This window comes from Protopterus annectens, chromosome 2.part0 (assembly GCF_019279795.1).
Source record: "Protopterus annectens isolate FY-2018-M chromosome 2.part0, PAN1.0, whole genome shotgun sequence".
Taxonomy (NCBI): domain Eukaryota; kingdom Metazoa; phylum Chordata; order Ceratodontiformes; family Protopteridae; genus Protopterus; species Protopterus annectens.
In genome coordinates, this window is record NC_056728.1 from 585,281,238 (window position 1) to 585,298,671 (window position 17,434).

At 39.1% G+C, this 17,434-nt stretch overlaps 1 protein-coding gene across 14 annotated transcripts in view; it reads left to right on the top strand.

Annotated features, from left to right (window-relative positions):
- LOC122793158 (transmembrane protease serine 11D-like) overlaps positions 1 to 17,434 on the top strand; it is a 971,710-nt gene that overhangs the window by 232,139 nt on the left and 722,137 nt on the right. The window lies entirely within an intron of this gene.

The window sequence follows — 17,434 nt, forward strand, 5'->3', positions numbered from 1 at the left end:
CTTTATCTTACATAATTGCATGCAAAAGCAAACAGAATATTTTTATAATTAAAAAGGTATACTTCATTCAAAGAGAAGTAAAACATTATAAGCAAAAATGAATTTTAACCAACCTCTGAAATAGATCCATAACAAGCCATATCGGTTTCACGTGTTTTTTTTTATGAAATACCACTAACACTCTTATGTATTATCTGATTATAATTACACAAATATAATACCAGATAGTGATAAGTAATAGTCAAATACAGGGTGTGGGAATGTTTCACTTTATTGTACATAGTAAGAAATGCCATATAGGACAGTTTCTTCCGCCAACATTTAATAATAAAAAAGGTTTTACTTTCTTTTAACAGAGGTAAATAGTTAAGGAAATAAATAGGTTTAACATTAGCAGAAACATATGCAGGCATTGAAATAGGGATCCTAATTATATAATTATGAGAGGTTCATCCAGACTCTGCCATAGCTTGCTCTGAGGGAAAGGTTAGTTTGCTTTTTTATTTCTTGAATTTTGTATTACTTTATTGACTTTTTCTATTTTGCATACTGTGATTTGTTTTCTTTACACTGTGTTTTACTTGTATTCTGCTTTTAACTACATATTAAAACTTGAAAGGAGACTATAGCTCTGTCTCTTGTGAGTCAGACAGAAATTAGAACAGGTCAATTAAGGAGTCACACATAAATTAGAACAGGTCAGTTAAGGTTAATCATCTGTGAACTTAGGGGGTTGAGGTAGGAACTAAACCTTCTGTTTAACGGGTAAAATAAAACATTTCAGAGCTTTACTGGAAAAGCTCACCCAAACTCTGCTACAGCTTGGTGTGAGGGAAAGGTTAGTTTGGTTTTTATTTCTTGTATTTTGTATTACTTTATTGTCTTTTTCTATTATGTATACTGTGATTTGTTTTCTTTACACTGTGTTTTACTTGTATTCTGCTTTTAACTACATATTAAAACTTGAAAAGAGATCACAGCTCTGTCTCTTGTAAGTCAGACAGAATTTTTTCCACTCTCCTACCCTGTTACTGTTGTGTCCTGAAACACCACTGTCTTTTTAGTTGTCTGCCCCTTTTGTTAATTTGACTATATATCTCGTTCCCTCTCTCCTTTCACTGGCTGGTGTGAATAAGAACAAAATTATCATTTTGTGAAATCACCCCCCCTTCAGCTATTTAAAGTTATTGGCCATCCTATTGTATTCCATAGTACCAGAATACATAAGTGCCTACCCCCTTTCAATCTATCTTGCTCTTTTAAAAATAGTGGCTCTCCACTAAAACTTAACTTTCTAAAGAGCTAAAACTCAAGTTACCCACTTTCATATCTAACTGCTTAGTGCACACTGCAGTGTTTAGGATAAACCATTTTTCATCTTACCTTTAAGCATCTATTGCAAGCCAACCAGTTATTGGAGAGCCCACATTCTGCCTCTCAGTAGTCATCTGAGATTAGTGCTTCTGTTTTCTCCTGGTGAGAGAAGGAGTGCAGGAACATTAATTTCTGAAGACTGCTGATCAGCAGAAAGCCTAATAACTGTTTTATAGGTGACAGCTTGGAATATGTGCTTATATTCTGATCCTGGTAAGAGAAGGTGCAGAGTGCATTGATTCCTAACTGCTTCTGGTTGGAGAGTGAGTGTCTCTCCTTAATGTACCTGAGTGGTCTGGTTGCTATTCGAGGCATCTACCAGAAAAAGACTACAAGTCTACAGACCCTTGAATCATCTAGGGCAAGACTTTGGATCACCAAACAGGCCATGGCCTGCTTCTTTTCTTGGGATTGGTGCTAACATTTTGCTTGTGGTGAGAGAAGAAGTAAAGGAGCATTGTATCCCAATACAGTGAAGCTGTAGTGAGACCAGCATTAGTAGTAGCCATGCAGTAGCCATTCATGTGACTCCCCTCTTTTCATCATTCTTGACAAGTTAATTCTGTGTTTTCAGTAAGTACTGCTTTATTTGTTTCTAACTTCAGAATATCTCCCTAAATGCTTCATCTTTAAATTTTCAGGGTTTATGTATTAGTTTCCCCTCAAGTGTTTGGCAGTGCTCTGTACAAACTCAGATACATTGAGTGACATTTTTCCTGAAAAAGCACAATTGAAATTTCTCCAATACCTAGTTGCACGCATGACAACTAGTTTGTAGTGACAAGCCCTGTCCCCATAGTTGCAAACCAGATACACCTGACAGTGACTGATATTCTCACTCCAACTGTCTAATGAATAAAAAAGGGTCTGTTACCATGGACATGAACTTTCCTACTGTCTCCATTACCAGCTTGGTGGATATGGGCATCCTGAGGCAATGTAAAAATTGCCTTATGTTTACTGACAACCAGTTAATTCTCAAACAAACTGATGGTATGTGAGAGATGTGTTTACACAGTCACAGGAGGCAAAGCTCTCACATAAAGTACTTCCAATATCAATAAGGTTGTCAGTAGTACACATGCTGCACACATCATGCACAATTCAAAGCAGATCTATACACTTGCATATTCTGAGGTACTTAAATGTAATCTTCCCAAACCACAAAGACCTCCTAGATGAAGTACACATAACAAATACCCTCAGCAGACCCAAATGTGCTCTTTCAAAACAACACCCACATCAATACATACAGCTACATCTCATGTAGCCTCTACCTCTAAGCCCATAAGGCAGGTCTACACACAATCCAACATTCTAGTCATTGGAGACTCTATCCCGAGACACACTGATGTCCGTCTCACCAGGCTGAGTAAGGAGAAAGTTACAGACAGTTGCTTATCAGGGGCTAGGATCTGCCACATTACACATGCACTCAGGTCACTGGACCACAATTGCCAATATGATTCAGTCATAGTCCATGTGGGAGTAAATGACCTGAGATGTATCTACCTATACCATATGAAGAGAGACATCATGGAGCTCTTGGAATATGTGTCTCAGGCTGGTATGAGCCTAGCATTGAGTAGCATTTTACCTTGTCCAAGGATGTTGCTACAATACAAACAAAAGATGATTGACTTTAATAATTGGCTTAGTTTCTGGTGTCATTCTAAGGGAGTGCAATATTTGTCATTATGGAAGTAGATGTTCAACAGACCATGTTGCCTTGTCAAGGATGATCTGCACCTCTCCCCTCTAGGCTTTTGAATATTAGCTAAAACATTGTCTTTCCCCATAGTGCCTGTTTTAGGCAATGCCAAACTGAAAGTTCTTCTGACATAAATCAAAACCAAGAAAATCTAAAGCTATTACTGCTCAATTCTAGAAGTCTAAACAAAAACGTCCACTCCCTAGAAGCTCCCTTTACCCTAGAGAATGCTGATGTCTGTGCGGTCACTGAGACATGCTTTAAAACTGCGGATAGCATACTGACAGTGCAAGATTATAATGCCTTCCACACATTTAGGCCAACTATTTCACAGGCAGAAGCTAAAGGTGGAGGTGTCTCTATTTACATCAAAAATAAATATTCTTCAGTCTAGTCAAACAGTGACCCGGGAAACCCATAATATGTATTTAAACTTATTAGAAACACTAACCATCCTATCCAGTACCATATTCGTGGGTGACTTTAATTACACCACTATTAATTGGGAATCCTATACAACACCAAATGCACAGGAACAGAGATTCCTGGATTTTGTAAAAAACAAACTCCCTGGACCAAATAGTCAATAAACCAACCAGGAGTGCAACCATACTGGATCTGGTCCTCACTAATATGGGAGACTACTGCACACACCCTACTGTAATACCTTCCCTGATAAGGTCAGACCACAAAATGGTCTCCTTTGAAGTAGAAATAAAACGTGGACCCTCAGCTAAAGCTGGAATATTCAGGCCCTATTCTAAGGCTAACCTCCTGCTATGAAGTGAAAACCTGGCAAAATTTCAAGCCCCCATAAACCCTGTGAACCATTCTGTCTATGCAGAACTGTTCACAGAAACCCTATACAAGCATGTTAATAGCTGCATAGAAGCAGCTGTACCCACCAGAAAGAAGTACAGAAGAAACTCAAAAAACAAGCCACCCTGGTGGAATCACAAAACCAATTGGCTATATAACAGGAGGAAGAAAATCATGGCAAAAATTAGGAGGTGCAGCACCCAGCAGGATAAAAGCACTCATCAAACTAAACAGACAACTCAGAGAAAAAAATAAAGTCTGCCAAAGCAAATTTGAGGTAAGTTTGGCCTCCCGGGCCACAGACAAACACAAAGCATTCTTTGGCTATGTTCACAACCTCAAAGGCAATACACAATTGTATGCAGAACTCATTGTAAATGGAGCCACCTATATTGAGCCAGAAGATATAGCAAACATCCTGGCTGATAAATTCAGCTCCAACTTTACTCCTCTCTTCCCCTCAACCTTCCCTCAGTAAATATCATCAGATATAACTCCCCCTACTATCACTAGGGAACAGGTCCTTAATGTTCTCTCTAAAACCAAGAACGCTACATTAATGGCCTCAGGCAGTATCCCAGGATGCCTTCTAAATAGCTTGAAACATGACCTATCAAGGCCTCTGGAATTACTATTTAACTGTAGCCTCCAAACAGGCTTCATGCTTCATGAATGTAGAAATGCAACACTCATGCCTCTGCACAATGGTGGGCCATCTACAGATCCTGGAAAGTACAGACCCATACTAGTCTTATATGTAAAGCCATGGAAAGAATTATCATGGAAAGGATTAACAGAGATATAGGAAACCTCCAGACACTGGACCCAATGCAGTTTGGTTTCGTCAAGGGCAGATCATGTCTACTCAACCTGTTAGACATTTTTGAGAAGGTTACCAAGGCAATGGATGAGGGCAAAATCATTCACACTGCCTACCTTGACCTGGCTAAGGCATTTGACACAATACCCCACTCAGGCATTGTTGACAAACTCAAGATGTTAGGTACAAACCAGTATGTCACCCGGTGGATAGCCAACTGGCTCACAGACTGGACCAAGGAAGTTGTGGAGTCCACCTCTACAAAGAGGCCAGTCACAAGTGGAGTCCTTCAGGGATCAGTCCTTGGACTGCTCCTTTTTGGCATTCACTTCTCAGAAGTCAAGGCCAATGTCAGTGGTCCTTGGCTGACTAAATTTGCAGATGATTGCAAATTAGGAGCTGTCATTGAATCTCACACTAACACAAATGTTCTCCAGGAGGGGCTGACACAGACAAACAACTGATGTCAGACCAATGGACTAAAACTAAATTCCAAGAAATGCATAATATTATCCTTTGGGAATTCCATCCCTGGTAACTATCATATTGAAAACACACCCCTTAGAGCTGACTCAGTAGTCAGGGATTTAGGGACACACACATAAATAGTAATCTAGCCTTTGATCATCACGTGTCTACAGTGGTAAGGAAATTATTCTATGTTGCACAACTTATAAACAAAGGTATGGCATCTAAGTCCAAGGAAGTCATTGTTCCACTTTATTCAGTGTCAAAGAAAAATATACTTTAAAAATGATCAAAACACGGTAGGTTCAGGTTAAGGCACTTTAATCTTGCAGCAAGGAGACAAAAACATGCTATTACAGAGTTTGTCTAACTAGAAACAGGAAATACTTTCATTTTTATACATTCTCTAACTAGACATGGCCTACCAAGCTGACGTAACAGATTACCACCTTTTTCATCATCATCTGTTGACCATCATTCCCATGAATTTCTGCTGATTTATCAATTTTTATGTGAAACTTCCTGAGGAAAACAACATGGCCTTGATTACTCCCAGTTAGATACATGTTATGTTACCATTCAAGGTACTATGGATAATTCAAGCACAATGCCAACAGTTCATTTCTCTAATAATCCTTTGTCTACTTTATCTCTAAGCTTCTGCAGCTGTACATGTTCTCATGCTTCGAACAGAGCTGATTGTTTAAAATCATTACATTTACAGAATATAGTATTGTTCATTCATTCGTTCCTGACCTAGCAGATAAGCACCTGCTTCTTAAGTACATTTCCAAAAGGCATAAACATGAATATTGCTGTGCTAGCAGTTACTAGGTCAGAGGGCATCTTGCAAGTTTCAGAAAGCATACTGCAGTTTTCAAAAAGCATCTTTTTCAGTCTCATATGAAACTCAATTTATATATAACATAGTACATGAATAATAGAATGAAAAGCGTATTAATACATTTGATTATTAATTGGCATTAAGCATACACACATTAATACATATTTTTCTAACATTTCCCTCCTGTTAATACTTTTTAATTCTATTTTCAAAAAAGATAAACAGTTTGCTTCTTTTCCTAACCTCTTCCAACCAGGATTTGCAGTTAAGAAAGTCATTCAGTTTAAACTTTTATGAAAGTGTCTCGCATTCTAGCAGCTCTTCAAATTCAGTACTTTGATACATAGTCTCAGATACTGATATATCTATGAATTCTTTGATTAGTTTCTTCATGCAGGGGATTCCACAACAAACATATTAGGAATAATCCTACCCCAATGGCAATTAATATGTTCATTAGGATGAAACCCCACCCCCCAAATACATTCTGGAAAAAGTCTGTCAGAGGGTTTGGGCCTGGTTTGGTCATGGCTGACACTTGCTGAATCACCTCGAGATGATCGTTAATCTCATGCTGATGATCAGGAATAAACGCACAGCATTCTTCTTTGATTAAAGCGCATGTCCCACCCCTCGCCGCTAGGGTGAAGTCAAGAGCAATTCGGTTTTGGAGTACTACAGTTCTCATGGCATTCATTTCATCAGTTATCAGTTCTAGAGTAGAAAAAGTTGCATTACTCATTACTTTGAGAAGTTTTGACAGTTTTTGCAGCTCCCATATCGATTTAACTGCACCATATGCAGGTAATATACCTGCCCAGGATATGACAGCATCACTCAAGTCCATGTGCGCAAGTTTGGTTCCCACAATACAATGGTCTTTCCGGCCTGCTTTGATCTGTCCCACTGTATTCTCAGGTTTCTTAACAGTCTTTTTGGTCACATCTCGGGTATTTCGAATATTTCCCTGAGGCAAAACTTCAGTGTGTCGGATGGCCGGGACCAGGTACCCCAAAAAACAACTTCCAAACCAATTCGCAGGTAACCATTTATATGCCTTTTTACCACACACAAAATAGCAGTCCTCTACTTTAGTTGTTACTTTGTTACGAAATGACTGCCCTGCATGAAACATTTTCCTATCTATTACAGATAACTGTTTGAAAAGTACAGGATTACGTTGTACCTGATCAAGAGTCTTATGCATAGATTTCAGAAATGAGTCATAATCTGTACTACAAGATCCACCCAAATCATTTGTTTTGTTATAACATTTATACTGTACGGTGACATTACACTTACTCCATCCCACTTGGATGGTATCATTTTTGTAAAAACGTACAATTCCTTTTTGTGTTACAGGCAAATACAGTGCTACCTTATCATGTGCTTTAATAGCAACTGTGTCAAAAAACAGATTTTCCCAGGTCGCATTGACCCCTAGGGGGATAGCAGCCATCAATAAACCCCCGTATGCTGTTGGTATGGCCGTGCAGACCCAGCAGTTCGAAACATTAAAAGTCTCAGCATACACATGTGTAATTGCCTGATAAGTGTTAAAGTTCAGATGCCAGTCTATGTTTGGTTCATTACGTCTAATCAGTTCAACTTTCGTGGCAGGAAAAAGGAGTGGCCACAACAAAAAGAACAGTGCGATTAGCATAGTTATTAAAATGATCATACAAGTTTTCTGAGGTTGCTCAATGTCTCTATTCACTCTGTACCTGGCCATTATGTTCTCGTTGTACAACAGTAACAAAGCTTTTGTCCAATTCAAAGTTCTTAACCAGTTTACAGTACGTCAAATGAATCCAGGAAGCTCGCTCCGTGATCTTGACTGCAGTAGGTGTCGACAGTAGTACCTGGTATGGTCCTTCCCACTTCAGAGAACTCCAGTTCTTTCGCTTCACAATTTTCACCCAGGCCCAGGTGCCTTGGGCTACTGGTGCTTCCGATTTCGGTTGCTCTTTATCTGAAATAGAATTTAACTGCAAAAGTTTATTATTCAAAAATCATCTCATATACCCTGCAAGTGAACTGTCAGCCTCTTGCTCTGCAGACATGAGAGGTTTCCACTGAGGTGTATAATATGCCCTCCCAAACAAAGTTTCAAAAGGAGTCAATCCCTTTGCATTTGGAACAGTTCTCATGCTCAACAGTGCTAAAGGCAAACAGTGCACCCAGTTCTTTTGTGTCTCGCTCATCAACTTCCTAAGCTTACTCTTCAACACCCCATTATGCCTCTCTACTAACCCTGCAGATTGGGGGTGGTAAGCGCAGTGATTTTTTAATGATATTCCAAAATAACGACTAAGTTGCTGTACTGTTTGGTTCACGAAATGTGTACCATTATCACTATAAATCTTTTCCAGTATACCAAATCTGGATATAATTTCTTTAACAAGGACCTTTGCAACAGTAGCTGCATCTGGGTTTTTAGTTGGAAAAGCTTCCACCCATTTGGAAAACATATCTATAATGATAAGGCAATACTTTTTATTCTCACACTTATTCAGTTCTATGAAATCCATACAAATAATATGGAACGGATACGGTGGTGTAGGGAAACTCCCTTGCTTAGGCTTCAATGCCCCTTGTGCATGATGCTTGTTACAAACATGGCATGCTGCACAAAAATTTTTTGTGTAATTTGTAAATCCATAGGTTGTAAACACTCGATTCACTAACTGTACCATCCCCCCTATTGAGATATGGCTCTGCCCATGGCTCAACAAAGCTGCATATCTAAACAAATTAGATGGCAAAATTGGTTTCTTTTCCTTGGAGATGTACACTCCCTTTTCAAGGATTGCTCCTCGTTTTATCCACTTCTGTTTTTCTACATTTGTAGTAAGTGTCTGCATTTTTTTTAACATGTCTAAATCTAAAATCTCAGAGGGTTGTAATTCCTCACTCAAAAGAAAAGCTTCTGAGGCTGAAGCTGCTTATTTCGCAGCTGTATCAGCCCACGCATTACCTTTTGAAATCCTATCCTGTTGCTTAGTATGAGCTACGCATTTGCAAATAGCTACTTTTTGAGGTAACTGAATAGAGTCTAATAAATCTAAAATGAATTGCACATGATTATTTGGTTTACCAGTAGATGTTATCATTCCTTTATTTTTCCACTGCTGCGCAAAAACATGTACAGTAGAAAAAGCATACTGACTGTCAGTATAAATATTCACTTTCTTACCTTTTGCTAAGGTACATGCCCTTGTCAAGGCAATCAATTCTGCTGCTTGTGCAGATAAATTGTGTGGTAAAGATTTTGCCTCTAAAGTTTCAGTATCAGAAATGACTGCATACCCCACTAGGATCTGTCCTGTAGGACCCCTCCTGCACGAGCCGTCCACATAGTATGTCACCTCGGCATCATCCAAGGGAACATCTGTAAGGTCTTGTCTAGGTAATGTTTTTTGCTCAATCACCTGCAGGCAGCAGTGCGGTTTGCCATCTGCAGGGGTTGGGAGCAAGGTTGACGGATTCAAAGTTGTGCATCGTTCAATTGTCATATGAGGTTGGCTCAACAGTATAGTCATACAGGAAAGATGTCTAGCAGGAGAAAGATATGCTATTTTTTCTTGCAGTAAAATAATTGTGACTGCATGAGGCACTCTCAATGTGAGAGGGTGGAATAACACTACTGAGACCGAAGCCTGCACTGCCATTGCAGCTGCAACTACTGCTTGTACACAGTGGGGCAGAGACTGCGCCACTGGGTCTAACTGTGATGAATAGTAAGCTATGGGGCGTTGCTTGTCCCCATGCTGATGTGTCAATACTGATGTCATATAACCCTGCTTACAGTCTACAGTTTGAAAAAATTGCTTATGATAGTTTGGTAATCCTAAAACTAAGGATGATGCTATCAGTTGTTTCAGCTTGCAGAAAGCTGCTTCTGGTGTCCATTGTAATAAATCCTGTGCTGCCATTGGCTTTTTGAATATTAAATTGGCCAGTGGAGCAGATTCCAAAGCATAATTTGGTATCCAACTCCGACAAAAGTTAGTAGTTCCCAGGAAGGACATCATTTCCTTCTTGGTAGTTGGTCTAGGTGCTTGTAATATTGCTGTTTTTCTATCTTCATCTAATATTCTACCTTCTTTGGATATTACATATCCTAAGTACTTAACTTGTTTTCTCCAAAGTTGTAGTTTGTTTTTGTTTACTTTGTGTCCTTGAGTAGCTAGAAACTGTAATAATGTTATGGTGTCCTCTTTACATTCTTGCTGGGTGGGGGCTGCCAGCAGAATGTCGTCTACATAAAGTAAAATCTGACTACCTTTCGGTGGGACAAACCCCGCCAGGTTGCTTGCCATTTCTTGTGCAAGTATTGTTGGACTTTCACAATATCCCTGTGGTAATCTCGTATATGTATACCGTTTCCCCTGAAATGTAAATGCAAACCAATGTTGGCTGTCGGGGTGTATCGGTATTGAGAAAAATGCATTACTAATATCTACCACAGAAAAATACTTTTGCTGAGGTTTCAAATCATTCAGTAAGGTGTGCGGATCTGGCACCGTTGGTGCCCTGGGTATAACTGCATTATTTACAGCTTGTAAATCTTGGACCATACGCCATTCCCCATTTGCTTTCCTGACAGGAAATAAGGGTGTATTACATGGTGAATCGGGAGATTCTATTAAGACTCCTTCCTTAAGTAAGGCTGCTATTATAGGTTTAATCCCTATCTCTGCATCCTTCCTCAAGGGATACTGTCTTTTTTGGGGTCTAAAAGCTGACTTTGGCGTTATGGTAACTGGTCCTGCTGTTCGTATAAGCCCTACATCTGATTTCCCTGTTGACCAGAGAGTCTCTGGTATGTTTCGCAAGGCTTTTTCCTCTTCCTCCAATAAGAGTAATACTCAGCTATTCTCACTAGCCTGTGAGTGCACAGCTGGGTGTGTCTGTGTAATCCAATTCAATTTCTGCTTCTGTACTCCTTGTTCGGAGAGTTCTAATTCTGTCTGTTTTTCCCACCTTGTGACTTTTTCTCCTAAGTCTGCCCATTTTAAAGTTTTGTTCTTAGTTAAACTAACATGTGGCAGTCGATTAGATTTGTAAAGTGCTAAAAATTCCTGGGGCAATGAACAGCTTACTACACTGTTTCCTTCAGCGTCCCAGTACAAGTTTCGTAACACTAGTCTGTTTGCATGGTTCTGAAACAATTCCTGCTCATATTCTTTATCAGGTCCTGGTCTATTACAGTAATATAGAGTACAATGCAACAGATGCTGTTTGTCAATGTTGAGGGAGGGGGACTTACTGATGGCTACGTTCATCAGTTCTTCGGTTACTGCCCCTGGACCAGTTGTAACCAAGTCCTGGCTGTACCAATAATATGTCTCACCCTCCTGTCACACCACAGAAGTATCCATTTGTCACTGTGCTTCCATACCCTGCATGGTTGGAACTATGGCTATGCCAAATATCTGCATTAAGTCTCTACCCAAAAGGTTTACTGGACATTTTGCAAAAACTACAATTTTACTTTTCTGGGTCTTTCCTGAAATGGGGTCTGTTATCGCTATGTCATGGGAGAGTGGCTCCCGATACAGCTGTCCATTAGCTGCTTTTACTAGTATATAATCTGGTGATTCTGAATCTTCCGGTAATTTGGAAGGGTGTATCAGGGTCCGTGAAGCCCCTGAGTCGCACAAATATTTGACTTCCCTCCCCTCTACCAGAAGCGTCACTTCCGGTTTTGTATCTGCTAAGTAAAGCCCTAGGCTCAATAAGGCTAAGTCCAAAATTTCATTTTCTTCAATGTCTACAAATTCATGTACATCCTCTACCCCTTCTGTCACATCCTCTACCCTTGCTATCACATTTGTACTTGTCTTTTCCTGTTTATTTCCATTTAGTGATTCTTGACTATCATATAGTCATTCCTCATCCTCCTTATTTTCTGCAGTCACCTTCTTATTTAGCCTGCAATCCCTTGCTAAATGTCCTTTTTTCCCACATTTAAAACATTCACCTCTTTTCTTCCTTTCTTCAAAATCTTCTGATCGCTTGTCTGATTGTTTATTTCCCTGGGTATTTTTCTTACCCTTTCTCCCAGTTTGTTCTACAAATACTTCTGACCCATCTTCTGCTGAAAATACTTGAGTTTTCTTTTTCTTTTTACTATTAAAATGTCTCTCTGCATGTCTAGCATATTCGAGTAATGACTGCAATCTACTCGTACGATGATCTACCATGTGCTTTGTAATAAAGCTGCTAATGGGAGTTATACTACCCTTCAAGAATGCATTCTTTAGCTGTAGCTCACAAGGGGAATCTTGTGTCTGGATTTCTGGTATCTGCATTCCGCAGTGGTTATTAAAACACTCTAATAATCTAGCATAATATCTATCAACTGTTTCACCTTCTTGTTGAATGCACTGATTAATGCAAGTCCAATCAGCCCTAGGCTTCCACTTTTCAGAGATTCGGTCTGTCAGACCTTTTACTCTGCCATCCAATTCAGCATTAGTATGTGGGAGTGGTCTAAGCTGTGCATCATGAGGATTCCAGTCGCCACTGATCATGTGCCAATCTGGACCTACAATTTGTCTAACTACTTTTTCTACTTCTTCTCCGTTCAAATGGTAACTTAATCTCATACCCTGTAAGTCTACTAAAAATTTTCGAAAATTCACTTTCGGATGGGGAATTCCCTCCGTGGCTTTCTGGATATATTCCGGTGTCCACAGTCTATAAACTAAAGGAGTCGGATTCTGTCCTGCCTGTCCTGCCTGAGGATTCAGTACTTCTATGAGTGGACATATTTCTTCCTCACTCATAGCTTGTGATTTCCTATTTATTTCACATAGTTCAATCTCCCTTCTCAAGTCGCGTGTTCGAGACCTTGTCTCGATAGGATCCCTGACAAATGGTTTTGATGCTGTGGAAACAGCTGGGTATAGCGGAGGTGGATCAGCTTGTCCACTCGCTTCATATTCTGGTAAGGGAAGCGGAGGGGGCGAAGGAGGGGCCGTTGCTATTACCAAGTTATTATCTTCTTTGTCTAAGAACATCGTTTTTGAATTTTTTATCTTTTGTTCCCTGCGATTTGGTTCCTCAAGCCACCTATGCTCCTGAGGGACTCCTAATTGTCGATGTTTTTTAATTGACCTTTTGCATCTGTTTTTAGTTGCCTGACGAGTTTAATAAGTGTGAGTTTATCTAAATTACCATCAAATTTATACTTATCAACCCATTTTGAATAATACTTAACATTGTCGGCACGCTGTAATTGCATATATTTCATGTCTTCAGTTAGGGGCGGGTCTCGGGAACTTTTCGTACACTGATTTCCCATTGTTGCCTTAGCGAAGCTGTAAATTGTTACGTAACCCTTCTTATCACATGGTACCACGGTTCTATACCTTTTCACAGTTTATCTAGAATAACTGCCTACCTATCCTGTTTCCCTGATCTATGACAAAACAGTAACCCCTTTTTTGTCCCTGATCTGCACATGCAAATCTTCCTGACAAAAACAGTTCTGTAACTAGTCCCTGATCTAAAAACAGAAATAAGGTAATTCCTCCTTACCTGACCCTCCGTGAGTTGATCCACCGGATTGTTGACTCGTCCTCCAATCCCAGATCAGAAACAGTGGCTGGCCTCTTTCGAACGACAGTTCAGTCGGAGGTCTTTCAAAACAGAAGAACTGATTTGGCCTCTTCTCCGTATGGATGCATACCACCGGGTCCAATTCTGACCTAGGCCTAGAGCGAGAGGTACTTTCCGGTCCGAAGGACCAAACTGTCAAAGGAAAAATATACTTTAAAAATGATCAAAACACGGTAGGTTCAGGTTAAGGCACTTTAATCTTGCAGCAAGGAGACAAAAACGTGCTATTACAGAGTTTGTCTAACTAGAAACAGGAAATACTTTCATTTTTATACATTCTCTAACTAGACATGGCCTACCAAGCTGACGTAACAGATTACCACCTTTTTCATCATCATCTGTTGACCATCATTCCCATGAATTTCTGCTGATTTATCAATTTTTATGTGAAACTTCCTGAGGAAAACAACATGGCCTTGATTACTCCCAGTTAGATACATGTTATGTTACCCTTCAAGGTACTATGGATAATTCAAGCACAATGCTAACAGTTCATTTCTCTAATAATCCTTTGTCTACTTTATCTCTAAGCTTCTGCAGCTGTACATGTTCTCATGCTTCGAACAGAGCTGATTGTTTGAAATCATTACATTTACAGAATATAGTATTGTTCATTCATTCGTTCCTGACCTAGCAGATAAGCACCTGCTTCTCAAGTACATTTCCAAAAGGCATAAACATGAATATTGCTGTGCTAGCAGTTACTAGGTCAGAGGGCATCTTGCAAGTTTCAGAAAGCATACTGCAGTTTTCAAAAAGCATCTTTTTCAGTCTCATATGAAACTCAATTTATATATAACATAGTACATGAAAAATAGAATGGAAAGCGTATTAATTCATTTGATTATTAATTGGCATTAAGCATACACACATTAATACATATTTTTCAAACATTCAGTATTCATCAAACCTATCATTGAGTACAATGCCCTCTTTGGTACACACTTAACCAGGCATATCCATCAAATGGAATGTCCACAGAGTTTCCTCACTAAAAGAATACAGGGCACAAGTAATATGTTCTATGCAGACCACCTCAAGGCCCTATCCCTGTATTCTGTTTCCAACAGGCTTTTGAAAGGAAATCTATGCTTGGCATACAGGGCATTGTGAGACCCCACTCTGATGGGCCTCCGGCATATCCACAAAACAATCAGCACCAGAATTACTTGTTCTAAAGACATAAACCTTGCCTGTGATATAAATAGGACCTGCTAGAGAGATAGGCATGTATCCCACAGACTACCCCCTCTATGGAATAGGCTCCCCATCCATGTGAAGCAGAGTTCCTCCCTAACCCAGTTCAAGTGCAACTTGGACAATTGGATGGGAAACCGAAAGTTCATCCCTGATTTGGTACCTATGTCTTTAATGGACACAGGTAACCTGTAAAGGGTTCATCTCCCAGGCCCATGCTTACACTTATCAAGAGTATCAGAACTTGTTAGAGATATGGGATGCATGGCTAGGTTTAAAAAGGCCCTTGTGGTCATTAGCCTAGTAAACACCTATGAACCTATGAACCTATAATGAGTAACAACAGGACCATAAAAAGGGATAAATATCTAACACAACAAATTCACAGATTGTGGAGCAAACTTCCTTTAATGGTTAAAAAATTAAATACATTGAGTATGTTTAAAAGCTGATTTAATGAATATCTGGGTTATAATAAATATCAATCTGGAATAATGGAGACTGCAGTTTTGATGGCCTAGAATGACTAATACAGCAAAGTTAAAAACCATGAAACTGAAAGAACTTTAAGAGGTAAAGAACTGCATCTGAAATATTGAACCAGAAATACAATAAGTAATGTGACAAGTTTATTACTACCACATAATGGAAAGCAGTCATGCCTGAACTTATGTGCAACTGCAAAGGCTTTCTGTCATGTTTATTGGTCACACCAAATCTTTTTGGAAAAAAGTAAATAATTGATTGGGATAATGAATGGTGACTGAAACCCTGAAACAGAATCACAGCAAATAACATGGCCTAATAGGTAAGCAGTCGTGGCCTAACTGCTAATATGCTAGCAAACTGAATGCTATGCGGCTGCAACTTCAGTGCTTTTCAGTAATGGCAAAATGTTCACAAATTATATCTTGTTTGTATTCCAACCAATTTATTGAACTATAGTGTGCCTGGGTATGTGCAAGCCAACACAAAATGGGACAACATATTAAGTGTAATAGGCAAGATGAACTCTTGGGCTGACCAAGATGGCCAACTAGGTGGTTGCCTGACCAAAATTTCAAACAAAAGGCTGAAATATAATTGTGTATAATAAAATACTTTTATATTATTTATTTTGTTAAAAAACAAAGTTTGGGCCATGTGGGGGAAAAATTAATAGTACATACAGTACATATAGTAGTATTATATAGTAGTGCATGCAAATCTTTTCAAGGCAGTATTATAAAATTAAACTATCAAGGAAACCTCTTAATGGCTTAATGCAAAATATATGTAGAAAGTTAAATAACTCTGTAGCAGTGTGCCTTCATTGAAGGAGATCATTAATTATTTATTAATGGAAACATATTGCAGGAAGCCATATGCAGTGATATTTATATGTCTCACAATGCAGTATGTATTATGAAAGGACAGTAAAATACTACAGTCATTAACACATAGTGAATTCATATGTATCAGCAATTAGTATACCCTGAATATTGCTGAGTAACAGACAAAGAAGTTATATGTATTACAAACGGTATATGTTTATCAGGGGTGTAGCATGTCCCAGTGGTGATATTGGTGCTGAAGGCAGGCACTTGGGGAAAAAAAATTAAGGCTCATTAGAAATGTCCTGGCCATCCATGCTTATGACAGCATCCCAGGAAGAGTTCTGTAAAGGCCTACAGAGGTGGCAGCAGCATGGACTTAGAAGGGAGATGCTTCCTGCTGATTGTAGCACTCCCCGCAGGTTTCTTGGGGTCCTAGTCAAGACAGTCTGAATGGGGGCTGGTTATAGAAAGACCGATCATCTACAGATAGCCACACCACAAATGGCATTCATGCCTATGATAGCTCCTTCAGGGTGGCTACTACTCAAGTCAGTGGCCATCTGTCACTGTAAAGGAATAAATAGGCAGAGATTTGTAGGCAGGAGTGTGGGGGTAAACTGCACATTTTAAAAGAAAAGACAGATAAAGACAAATATATAAGGGATTTGAATGAGCCAGCTTGTATTTTCACCAATAAAGTAATACATTTACTGGATAATAAAAATCAGTCACTGGTAAAATTTGGAATAAATGCTCCGTAGCACAAAAGAAATACTAACAAATGTGAGATAAATCCAAAAACTTGGCAATGGAGCAACCAGGGCTGAAAAAATATACCAAAAAGTCCAAGCGCAATGTCACAATAGAACACGATTTATTAACACTGGTAAGTGCTTTCACTTAGGAGCTTCATCAGACCAACCATTGCACAGAAAACATAAACGTATATATAACGTATATATAACAACTAAATTAACGACAATCATTCAATTAAAACTCCTTAAAGGCATATACATAAAACTTGTATACATAGATATAGGTCAGAGATACCAAGCAAAACTACCATGTGTATCCTCCATAAATATTAAAATGCATATTTGTTAAAATAACAGCTCTATTCCAGACATGGAATGAGACAAAATAAAAATGAACACTTTGGAGACATGCACATTATTTACACAATCTTCTCCTTTTTAAAACTGGCTTGATGGAAGCCCTCTCATTCTAGCCCTTCCCTCTATCTGCTCTTAAAATAA